Here is a 12,174-nt window from a genome sequence, read left to right as displayed (position 1 = left end):
GCATTTTTGGCTGCCAGGGCACACTGTTGACTCATATTCAACTTGGCTACAACCATGGAAAAGGAGAAAATACCTTGTAGAAAGGCGGTGTTTGTTTTAAAAACAACCCTAGAGTGCTCCACCCTCTTGTTAGTGTATTGGAGAGATGCAGGTGGCATTTCTTGCTTTTTTTCTACTGCAGCGTTAGCAGTAGCACATCTCCAGGTACCCATGCCATGTACTAAAACATATGGAAAATTACTTGCCCATATGGGTTTGAAGAGCGATGTGTGTTCAGCAGATTAAACCCCAGAACAATCAGAAGACGAGCTTTGCATTCCAAGCTGGAGAGCATGGCAATCATCTCACATTGTCTAGACTTTCCTCTCTGTCTTTTTTACATATTTTGCAGCAATTACATTCATTTCCTCTGGCTTCCTTTCTGCCAAGATCCATCTGCAACTTAGAGTCGGTTAAGATCGCTTTTCATATTCATGGTATTAGTCACTGTGAGCGTGTTTGGAGCAAGCGCTTCTGATGCTTCCATCCATTTTCGTTATAGTAAATTAATCCCATTCTGGAAGGGTGATGGAAACTTGTTTGTTTGTTTGTTTGTTTTATTTTATTTATCTCTGCAGATATCATAAATGACATGGAAAAAAATCATTAAGCCAATGTTTTAAAATAATGATTAATCTCATTTTTCTTAGAAGATATATTATCAGACAGATACGATAGAGAAAACATTACTTTGGCTGTAAAAACACATTCATTAAAGGACTGTGTCACAACAGAAAATGAAGACGAACCTATTACAGAGTATTTTTCAGTAGAAGCTGATGAAACTGCAGTTCTTGTCCAGCTGGAATTAGGGGTTAATATTCCCCTTTTCAGTTTGCTGATGTTGATGAGATTTTAAATGACTTTTGACAAGTTCGAATAATATTGCATGTATTAGCAAGCTGTCCGTCAGCAGGGAAAGATAACGATGAAACCTCCTAACATGAGGAAGGGCTGGAAGGTGGACTTTAATCAAAACTCCCAGATTCCTCGTGCTTCCTCAGCTGAAGGGAACGTTCTCTCACCCGAAAGTACTGATTGAGTTGTACTTTGCTTTTGCCTTGGGCTGAAGCTAAAAGCCTTGCTTTCAATCACTGCTTTCCAAAGTAGAGCGCGAGGGAAATTTGCCTTTACAATTTTAATGCCTTAGGGTTCGGGCGTCAGTTTATCAAGGAGACAAAATTTCTGTATAGGAGGCAGGAGCTTGGTGGTTATTGGTGTTCAGGACCAGTGAGCCACTGGTGCTACAGAGCTCACAGCTCAGCTGCGTGCATCCCTCTCCCCAAATTCTTCATATGTGTAGCCCTTTCCTTGTGCTGGAAATCTGGGAATTGGTCTGGTTCTGCCCGTGCAATGGATAAATATGTTGTTGTCTGAGCGGGTAGTTTGATTTCTTCTTTCAGCTGTGGTAAAATTCCAGTCCGATGTGAGACTTGGGAAGCTGCTGTGGTTTAGGGGGTGCTCGGGGTCACCGGAACAAGGCACCAGCCTGAGCACTGGGTGCAGTCCCCCGGTTTCTGCAGGGCTTTGTGCTGCTCTTCTCTGCCTTCCCAGTGCTGCCCCAAAGTATTACACGCCGACACCCGCGCACCTGCTCGCCCCATGCACGCAATCATGACACGTGTCTGTGCATGTATTTTTCCTCCTTAATTTAAAAATGCTTACTTTCTGTCATTTGACCAAAACACACGTGTGTATGCATGTAACAGACCTGTACTTATCACCCAGCCTGACTCTCTGGCAGAACGTCTGCCCATTTACAGCCACATAAGGAGACCAGACCCTACCAGCATTGGCTGGCGGGCGATTAAGCGATGTCTGGTAGACAAGATTTCATCTGCAGATCGCTGCCACGATTTGTGCAGCGCGGCTGTTCTTTGTCTGGCGCTGCAGTGCTGTGGCTCTGCCCCAGCTCAGCCCAGTGCCCCCAGCCCAGCTAGGGTGCTGAGCTGCTCTGCTCCATCCTGCCTGCAGATGGGGACTGAAAACTGTGTTTTGAAGGCACAGCTATTCCAAGTGCTGCAGTTCGCTTCCAGAAGGCAATTACTCAGCCCCTGCAAGCCAGGCTCTGCCTCCTCCTGAGACCCGCATTGCCTGAAGAGGGGCACGCAGTGTTTAGAGAGCAGCAGCCCTTCCCCTTGAGCTGACTTCCCAGGTCCTCTGCTGAAAAACAGAAGGAATGTGAAGGGCCAGATAGGATAGGATTTACCAGTGCAGACCGCTATAAGAAATTGGCTCAAACGTGTGACTGCATACAAATATACACATGTACATGTAGACATTCAGTATGCTCTGTTTTATATATCAAATAGAAAATGCTAGATAAACAAGACCACTGCCAAAGTGTCTTTCATGTTAGCTACGCCGGGGTGCGGAGCAGCAGGGAAGGGCGGCTTGGCAAGCCCGTGTTTGATTCCCTGTGAATGGGTTGTTTGGACTGCAGATAATCCAGCTTCATTTGTCATACCGATCATCAGAGAGGGCTGCTGTGCATCACGCTTCTCAGCTGAGGACCAGTGCCGTATGACTGTGGTTATGCGTATTCCCAGGCCAGCTCAGCTTCGGAGATAACATGGCACTGCCCAACCGAGCCCCCTGGGCGGCTCTGCCTGGGGCTGCGCGGGTGTCACCGCGGCAGGGCAGAGCTCTGCTCGGCACCCCCACACAAAGCATTTCACTTTGGATGGAGCAAATCTAGATATCTGCATTCCAGAACGTGCTGAAATCTTCCGTGATATGTAAGAATTACTTGTCATTTCGGAGAGAGCCGAAGCAGAGCACTGAGCACCAAGTCTCTGTTTTTTATGTTCCTCGTAAAAGGCTTGAAGTGCTCAAGTAGCCCAGTACTCAGCTGGGGGTGCTGCCCCCTGCGCTCCAATAAACCAAACATAACATCTGATTTCTCTTCCAGGTGTTATAGGAAATTCTGTCCACCCTGAAATCATAGGTTTCTGTTTGATTTTAGTGGAGCCAAGCTTTCATTTTTATTTCACAGGGAGTTTGCTCTGATTTATATGATTAAGAGTTTTATAAAACTTATTATTCTTGTAAAGATACAGTTTTTTTGCCTGTTTAGAAGCTTCGTAAGCATGGAGGGACAGGCCTACCCACAAATTATGTCTCTAAGATGAGGGTAGTTTTGTGACAGGAATAGCAATAAACAGGGAGAAACCCGTGACAGCCTTATGCTGCCTTGCACCCCACTGAGAAGAGCCTAGAAGTTAAATGCATGAATAAGTACATGCTCAGAAAAACATGAACATCTCAAATTTGGCAGCCAGGTACAATTTCTGTGTGGGGACGGAGGTGCGTGAAGCAGGTAATGCCACTCTGAATTTTCTTCTCTGTCTTGAATTGGCCCTTATGCCTGTCTTCTCCCAGGTTTTCAGATTGAAGGCTTATAAACTCTACTTGTTTACATTTGCAGATCTTTGCTATATAGATAGTTTTTTTTTTTAAAAAAATCAGGTGCTCACGAGTCTTTTTTGTGTTCATGTTAAAGACTGCAGAATGAACGATATTGGACCTTTGCCTCAGCTTCCAGGAAGAGCTGCTGCAGGACAGTGGCATTAGGATGCTGGTGCCACAGGTGCCCTCAGGTTCTTAGTGGGACAGAAGCCTCACGTTTATCATTAGTTCTCTAAGGTTTGTGGGTCTTGGCTTTGCACTACAGCGTACGTGCTTGCGTTGCAGGATGCAGATCTCTGATGCTGGTGGTATCAACTGTTCTCCTGTGGGAACAGCCTTAGGGAAGGACCGTGCTGGGACACTGGCTGCCGTGAGCTGTCCCACACAGCTGTGCTCACGGACATCAATCTTGTGCCTCACCCCAAAGTCTCTTCCTTCCTGTCCTGTCTCCTTGGTGTCTCTGAGTTCCCACCTGGGAACCCATGCTGGGCTTTATGAGGTTTACAATGTCTTTTGTTAAATATTGAAACCTTTTCCATCACTTTGTTTGGTTTTACAGGTTCCTGAGAGACTGAATTTCTGAAGCATTTTTTTGTTGAACAGCCCAAACTTTAAATCCCAGCTGTCTCTCCAACCTGTAGTCTACTCCACCAGCAGTTACATCCTTTGATCATCAAAATTTCTATTATGCCACTTGATTAAAGGTATTCAGAACTCAAGGTGAGAGCAGACAGAGATTTACATTTGAAGTGATTTATTAACCTGCCGTAATTTAAGGTCATGCTAGTTTCAGAATATTGTTAGTCCTTAATTTCTCTCTCTCTTTGTGCTATCCAGTAATAGACAACTAACGTTACTTTAATTCAAAGGGGTTTTGTTCCTTGGAGAAAATATTAGAAGGAAATAAAAGTTCTGTAGTTGGTAAAAGGGATTAGGAAAAAGAATCCTTTTGAGTTCCCATTCTCAAAATCCCTAGGCTACAAACAAAACTGATTAAGATATCACCGGGGTAAGAAATAACAAATTATTTCTGTTGTGTTCCAGCTCTCACAGTACCTTTTGTGTCACCTACTCAGTAGCAAGAGAGTGTCAAACTGAGCCATGAAGGGTACAAATATATTGTAACTACGGACTTTGCTTGGCAGTGCTACAATCTCCCTTTTCTTATGATATGAAAAATCCTGGCTAGGTTAATTCTAGAACAGACAAACAGAATTCAGCTAAGATGCTCGGCATATCATGACTGTAATATCCTCCTCTTCTACCAGTGCCACTCTGGTGCAAGGGGATAACAGTTTTAATCACTTTGTCTGTTAACCGTTCCCTAACCATCCTTCAGAAAACTGAGGAAGCTAAAGAGTACCTTGGGATTCAGGCATGGCACAGGCGGTGCTTGCTCAGCACTCTCACTTCATCATCTTCATATGGAACACCTTTTATTTCCTTGAGAATAGAATAATAATTTCGTGTACATAAATACAAATACCTGATTAACCTAAGAAAAATAATGTCAAATGCAAAATTCAGGTTTCTTGATAGAAAGCCAAAATTATCCCAGTACAAGAGAACTTCAGGTCTGAATATACAGAGAAATTGTCTGAGTAGCCAGCGATCAGGTTAGGAAAGCTAAAGCCCTGACAGAATGACATCTGGACAAGGACATTGAGGACAACAGTAAACGCTTCTATAGGTACATCAGTGATAAAAGAAGGACTTGGGAAAACATGAGCCCACTCTAGAGGAAAACAGGAGACCTGATTACCCAGGATATGGAGAAGGCTGAAGTAGGAAATGACTTTTTTTGCCTCAGTCTTCACCGGCAAGTGCTCCAGCTGCACTGTCCAAGTCACAGAAGGCAAAGGCAGGGACTGGGAGAATGAAGAGTCACCCACTGGAGAAGATCAGGTTTGAGACCATCCAAGGAACCTGAAGGTGCACAAGTCCGTGGGACCTGATGAGATGTATCTGCAGGTCCTGAGGGAGCTGGCAGATGAAGTTGCTAAACCATCATATTTGAGAAGTCATGGCAGTCCAAAGAAGTTCCCACCGACTGGAAAAGGGGAAACATAGCCCTCATCTTTAAAAAGGGAAAAGACCTCCCATGGAACTACAGGCCAGTCAGTCTCACCTCTGTACCTGGCAAGATCATGGAGCAGATCCTCCTGGCGTCTATGCTAAGGCGTAGGGAAAATAAGGTGGTGATTGGTGACAGCTGACATAGCTTCACTAAGGGCAAATCCTGCCTGACTAATTTGGTGGCCTTCTATGATGGGGTTACAGTGTTGATGGATAAGGGTAGAGCAACTGACATCGTCTACCTGGATTTGTCCAAAGCATTTGGCACTGTCCCGCACGAAATCCTTTTCTCTAAATTGGGGAGACACAAATTTGATGGATGAACCACTCAGTGGATAAGGAATTGGCTGGATAATTGCACTCAAAGAGTTGTGGTCAACGGTGCAATGTCCACGTGGAGGCCAGTGTCGAGTGGTGTTCCTCAGGGGTCAGTACTGGGACCAGTGCTATTTAACATCTTTGTTAGCGACATGGACAGTGGGATCAAGTGCACCCTCAGCAAGTTTGCAGATGACACCAAGTTGTGTGGTGTTGTGGACACGCAGGAGGGAAGGGATGCCATCCAGAGGGACCTTGACAGGCTGGAGAGATGGGCCTGTGAGAACCTCATGAAATTCAACAAGGCCAAGTGCAAGGTCCTGCACGTGGGTCGGGGCAATCCCAAGCACAAGTACAGGTGGGTGGAGAATGGATTGAGAGCAGCCCTGAGGAAAAGGACTTGGGAGTGCTGGTGGATGAGAAGCTCAACATGAGCCGACAATGTGCACTTACAGCCCAGAAAGCCAACTATATCCTGGGCTGCATCCAAAGAAGTGTGACCAGCAGGTCGAGGGAGGTGATTCTGCCCCTCTACTCTGCTCTCATGAGACCCCACCTGGAATACTGTGTTCAGCTCTGGAGTCCCCAACACAAGAAAGACATGGAGCTGCTGGAGCGAGTCCAGAGAAGGACCACGAAGATGAGCCAAGGGCTGGAGCACCTCTGCTAGGAAGACAGGCTGAGAGTTGGGGCTGTTCAGCCTGGAGAAGAGAAGGCTCTGGGGAGACCTTCTATCAGCCTTCTACTACCTAAAGGGGGCCTACAGGAAAGCTGGAGAGGGACTTTTTACAAGGAGTGTAGTGATAGGACAAGGGGAAATGCCTTTAAACTGAAAAAGGGTTGATTTCAATTACATCTAAGGAAGAACTTCTTCCTTCTGAGATGATGAGTTACTGGAAGAGGTTGCCCAGGGAAGTTGTGGCTGCCCCATCCTTGGAGGTGTTCAAGGCCAGGTTGGATGAGGCTTTGGGCAACCTGGTGTAGTGGAGGGTGTCCCTGCCTATGGCAGGGGGGTTGGAACTAGATGATCTTTGGGGTCCCTTCCAAGCCAAACCGTTCTACAATTCTATACCTACACGGACTTTACTGGAACAACTGTGACTGGGTAGGGCTGCTTGTGCAACTGTCAGGATGTGTTTTTGTGTGTATGTGTGTGTGCATGTGTAGATCTTCTTTGCCCTGCCCTCTTTGGGCAGGAGAGTTCTGCTTCATTTTCTGTTTCTCACCAATCACACCACATGTGTAATGAGGTAAAAAAATTTCTGTTTCTGTTTCCCCAAAGGAAGAAGGGAGTACCCAGATATTGATTTCCTCTATATTCTGTAAGGACTTCCTCCTATTTCTTTGAGAGACCTGGGCTTAAATTTTTAAAACATCCAGTATTCTTTTAAAACATAAAAAAATATCATAAGGACAATTTATGGAGGGAAAAAAGCAGACCAAAATAATCAAATCATTCAGGAGGTCTGCAGAAAGGAAAAGTAAACAAGCCTGAGGTTGTTACAGTTGGGATGGTGGACTATGTGTCAGGGACAGAGGTGTTAATTGTTTCTAGACAAAAGCACCTGAAAGGATGGACCTGTGATGACCCACGCAGGAATTGCACTCTGAGAGAAACCGCGTGCATGGTCTGCTAGAAACACGCATTTTTTCTCTACCAGCTGGGCGCCAAACGCTGAGCTGTTGTCCCTAGACACTTGAATGCACATCATGGTGCAAAGCAGTGTCATCCCGTTGGGACGAGGACACACAGGTTCTGTGATGCAAATGTGAACTTCAGAAAGAGAGACCTTCAGTTACTGACATGACACTTTTGCAAACACATTGGTAATTACCTGCTAGTTAGATGCACTGCAAAATATTCGTTCTTACAAACCTGTGACATCCACAGTTTTTCACTTTTGTGTTACTTTCTGAGTGCTGCACGTGTGTTCTGCTTCAAAGGACTCCGGGGCAGGAGCCAGCAGCAGCTGCGCAGGCAGAGCAGGGAGGGCAGTAACAGATGCTGGGAGTTTTGGTTTCGGCAGGACTCCCGGGGTAGCAAGGTCCTGCTTCTCAGAAGAGGCTGGCCACCTTCCTGCCTTGTCAGTGCTGGTGACAGTTCTCTCAGCTGCCCCAGGTCATCAAAACTGGAGCTCAGCTACCCTCTAACTGCTCGTGGGACTGAGTCCCTGCGTCATCAACTGTGGGCATCTGAGTGGAGATGTTACACACAGATAATATAACTAATAGCTCCAGATGAACCCTCAGGGTTTTCCTTCTTATCTTCTTCATGCAGCTTGATCCTATAGAAATGCTCAGGACATGTCTGAAATTGAAGGCGTCTGGGAACATTTTAGTAGGGATTTATCTATCCTGACTCCAGAAATTGAGATGTCAGATGTGACTTGGAGCTAGTAACCCTGCACACCCTTTCCAGTCAATGGAAAGATTTAGGTGCTTCTGCAGGACAATTAATTTCATCCTAAAGGTGCAGAACAAACCTCTTCCTAAAGGTGCCTGTTGGTTTTCTTTGCAAAAAGCCTAGAATGAGTAACAATAATGTAGATATCTAAACTTGGATGAGATGAATCCTGCTCTGCATTCATATCCCATTAGTCTCTGGAGCAGGGACTGAACTTGGGACACTAGCATTCATCTTCCTAACCATTGGGCTACTGAGTATTCTCAGTCTCACTTGGTCTATATTGTACAAATGTTCACAGGGAGTGAGGACTTGCCTTGAATCCATAATGACTAGTTGTGCACCTGAGCCCTGCAGCATCACCATGTCATGGAGGAAAGCTGGAGCAGAGAGAACATGTGCACACATGCACACACTGCTCTTAAAATCCTGATTTCCTTTACCCAGTGATATGTTAAAAGATAACCTTATCGAGACGACTGCTGAGCTGCAGTGGCAGAATGTGGCAAATGGGAAATCCATCAGCAGAGCTCTTTCTCTGCCGGAGGTGATGAGGAACCACTGCGGTTACGCAGCAATGTTGATCATGTGTAGAGTCCTTAACCAAGGGAGATGGTGCTGGAGCAGTTCCTTTCTCTCTCCTTCCTTGGATCCAGTTCTTGCAGGGTCCATAACTGTCCTTTGTACCCTCTTGTCTGTGCTGTCACCCAATGTAGGATATTTCACGTTGTGTTTTTTGCCATGCCCTAAAACCAGGTTCCTCCCAGCTTTTAAGTTCACATTCCTTTTGAGCCCACTAATTGGTAATTTGTGCTTTGTGTTTGTGACCTTGGTGTCATCCTGTTCCTATAATGCGTCCTTTAGGGAGTTCCTCTGCTGCCATCCTACATTTGTCCTTTCAGAGCTCCTTGTTATACAGTATAGACTTAGCCTTTAGTTACCAATCCTCAATATTGATTAAGGCTATGTGTCCTTTGAGTTCTTGACTGTGACCCACTATAAAATAGTTAACTGTCATGCTGGAAGACATAGGAAAACTCAAAAAGGTCTGTTTCAAACTGGAAAGCTAATTAAAAAGTCATTGCGTAATGAACACACAGAGAAGATACTACAGAACTTCTTGGCTGGAAAGTCTTATTCTTGTGAAGCTGACCTCAGTTAGTGTTAGGTTGACCAGATATCAGCCTGGAGGAGGATATTTCTTCTCTGCCAAAGACTCAAAGTTTGAGTATTTTTTAAATAATTTGATTTTCTAATCCTATTTTTATAGATTTATGTAGTTGTAGTTTTCTTTACTGTTTATGGATTAAATCCATTGGGTTACTTAGGCTGTAGGTCAGTCCATGTAACTCTGTCACTGTGATCTGAGTTCTTACGACTTGGTAGTTCCTTCCGTGTCAGTTTTATTCTGTGTTTTCATGCCTTGATTCCATTAGACACCATAAAATATCTGGTAGTTCTCTAAGGTTGCACACTTACAAGGTAATTTACAATAATATCTTAAAATGGTGCGTTATTAGATACTTACAAGAATTCTATGACTGTATATTATTTATGACTTAAAGGACAAAATCGTTTCTTCCTAAAGTATGATGTTTTTTATTATGCTGGTGAATCACTTTTCTACTGAAAGACCTTAGTAAAATATGATGTTTGCATTTTCTACTAATACTTACTGCTAAAGCTCAGAACATCAGCACTGGGTTAGAAAGTCTATTTTCTCTTGCCTATAAATACTTCTGTATACAGAGCAGAAGAGCTTTGGTGGGGTCATGTCAGCACGGCTGGCATACCCTGCATGCCAGTGGCATGGTCCCAAGCAGCCCAGCAGCAAGCTTGCTGCAGGATGGAGTGATCATGAAGATCACACGTCCAAGTTGTCCTTTCCCAGCGGTGAGGCTGTGAGGAAGAGTCAGCCCCAGCACCAGAGCTGCCTGCACCTATCTGCTTCGGATGCGTGTATGGGCGCCTGCACCACGTTCGAGGGTATGAAGCAAGATCATCAGCAGTCCACTTTGTCTAACTTTTCCCCCTTGCCCACAGAGCAGCTCCCACCATTCCTGTATCCTATAAAAGCTGGCCATGGACAACTTTTTGACAGACAAAGGCTGTCTCTAACTGCAAGGAAAGGGAGTCAGAGATGCCGTTAAAATGAGTGGATCAATTCGCACTTCATATTTCGCGTGCTACAACTGCCTTTTTGCTTTTTTATCTATTACTTCAATACAATCTTTTGTAAAAGAGATGTAATAGTTCCTTACTGTCCCTCAGGCTATGCTGGCTGAGGTTCCTGCACTTGGTAGCTTGATGTGAGAGTAATTGCTACTGTTGTATAGTGACAGCCTGTACCACACGCTTTGACTCGTGAGGCCCATTTATTCCATCTGAGCCTGCAACACTTGCATGGCCAGTCCTGGGTTGGAGGTCCCCAAACACTTTTCTGTGTTGGCAAGGTGACCAGAAGGCAATCCAGACATGGATGGTGAAAATCAGCATCTGAGTCTCCAGCGTAGTTTGCCCCAGGCAAGCCTGCCCTTGGTCTGGTTGGTGGCAGAGCTGTTTGCTGCTGTGCACAGTATTTACTGGGTCCTCCTGGTGTGTGGAAAATGCCTGAAATGGGGAAATCAGGGGGGATTTGTCACTGAGTTGGTCCATCGTTTACTCCCTTCGGACTTCAGCAGCTGCATAAGCAAGGGGGATTGCAGGGGCAACTAAGCGGGAAGGTCTGACTTAGAGCCCACCGCACACGGCACCTTGTCACCTCCAGCCTCACGGCCAGGGTGCTGGCTGGCATCTCGCTGGAGCTAATGAACCTCACGGATCGTAGTGCTTATAAGTGGGGCTGAAATATTAATAATTTCTATGTAATTTGCAAAACAATTTAACAATCAGTCTTAAAAACACCAGCTATCAAACCTTCTGAATTTATTTCAGAGTCATTTAGTCTGGGAAGGAGCTGCTAATCAAAGAACACAAAGGACCTATAAAACTGTGAAGTAGAGGCCTACTTGTTAACCTCAGGGGACGGAAGGCAGGAAGGGAATCAATTCAGGCTGCATTTGCATTTGTACACCAGCATGGAAAACGCTCCATATAAAGAGAACAGGATGAGAGAAGGGAGAGGGGAATTGGGCAGAGGCCACTGGAGGAGGCTGCCCACGGAGTGAGGCTGCTGATCCTCCAGAGCAGAGCCTGGGGTGGGCTCTTTTGGTTTTGTTAAATGGGAAGCCTATCTTGTGTTTCGGGATGTGAAGCCAGGGCAGACCCATTGCTGAAGCTGCCCTCCCTCAGGAGCAGTGCCTCGCTATAAATCAGTACGGAAAGTGAATTTGCAGCCAGGTTAAGGGGGATGTAACACCCCAAAACGGGATCACGGGATGAACTGTTGCGGTTAGGGAAGAAGCTTTTGCTCCTTGGCGTGCAGCCAGCCTGGGGGCAGGTACTGCTGGGTGCTGGCTGTTGGGTGGTGTCACAGCGCAGGACTCGGTGCTGCGTGCCCAGGGACGTGCCCCCCTCTCAGCTGGATGCCGAGCAGGATGGCTCTCTGAGCTCCTGAGGGGAAGGGGGATGCTGGGGGGATGCAGGGGGATGCTGGGGGGATGCAGGGGGATGCTGCAGTGCTGGTGTGCAAGTGGGACGGGAAGGTGCCTCCAAAAAGCTTCGTGACCAGCTGCAGCTGCCGTGGCATGGTGTCGTTCTGGGCACATGTCCACCAGCAATCATCCCGAAAAGCTGTGCAGGACCAGGGATACGGGACACACGAGTCATTTGGGAGAAGGCGCATGCTCACATTCATCTTTCCTGGGGTAATATAAAAGAGTAATCAATCGATATTGTTGGTGATGTTGGAGGTTTGAGAGGCACTCTGAAATATTCTGTACCCACACATTACAATGCTTCATGTTGCCTGCTGGGCTTATTTTTTAAAA

The sequence above is a fragment of the Tauraco erythrolophus genome, chromosome 4 (assembly GCF_009769465.1).
Source record: "Tauraco erythrolophus isolate bTauEry1 chromosome 4, bTauEry1.pri, whole genome shotgun sequence".
Lineage (NCBI taxonomy): Eukaryota > Metazoa > Chordata > Aves > Musophagiformes > Musophagidae > Tauraco > Tauraco erythrolophus.
The sequence above is the reverse complement of the archived record's forward strand: the minus strand, read 5'-3'. Positions refer to the sequence as shown.